Source organism: Meleagris gallopavo, chromosome 1 (genome assembly GCF_000146605.3).
Source record: "Meleagris gallopavo isolate NT-WF06-2002-E0010 breed Aviagen turkey brand Nicholas breeding stock chromosome 1, Turkey_5.1, whole genome shotgun sequence".
Classification (NCBI taxonomy): Eukaryota; Metazoa; Chordata; class Aves; order Galliformes; family Phasianidae; genus Meleagris; species Meleagris gallopavo.
The window spans coordinates 190,651,217-190,651,702 of record NC_015011.2 but is presented as its reverse complement, the minus strand read 5'-3'; positions in this window follow the sequence as shown (position 1 = coordinate 190,651,702).

The window sequence follows — 486 nt, the reverse complement described above, 5'->3', positions numbered from 1 at the left end:
CTCCCTCCTCCCCACCCATCTCCCCACTCACGTTTCCCCAGGGCCCATTCGATAACACGGGTGGGAGCCTGGAGCTCGAAGGCGTGCAGAGCCTCGTACCTGCAGGGACAGAGGGGCGGCGGTGAGAAATCGGAGGGGGAAGGCCGAGGGGCCGAGGTCAGGGACTCGCTCACAGGTGCAGGGATTGCAGCAACCATTCTTCTTCTTCTTCTTCTTCTTCTTCCTCCTCCTCCTCCTCCTCTCCACGTTTCCCCACTGCCTCCATGGCAACCGCTGCCCGGCGCGCAGCAGTGACGTCACGTTGGCGGCGCACCTCAGTGACGTCACCTGGCGGCGCACGGTAGTGACGTCGCAGCGGGGCGGCGCGCGCCCGTCTGGGCCCTTTTGGCGCCAGGTTGTTTCCCTGAGGGAAGATTTGTGTGACGTCTGTTTGTGAAGCGGACCCAAATTCCCACATTTTTCAACCCTCTCACAAAAAAGATCCGA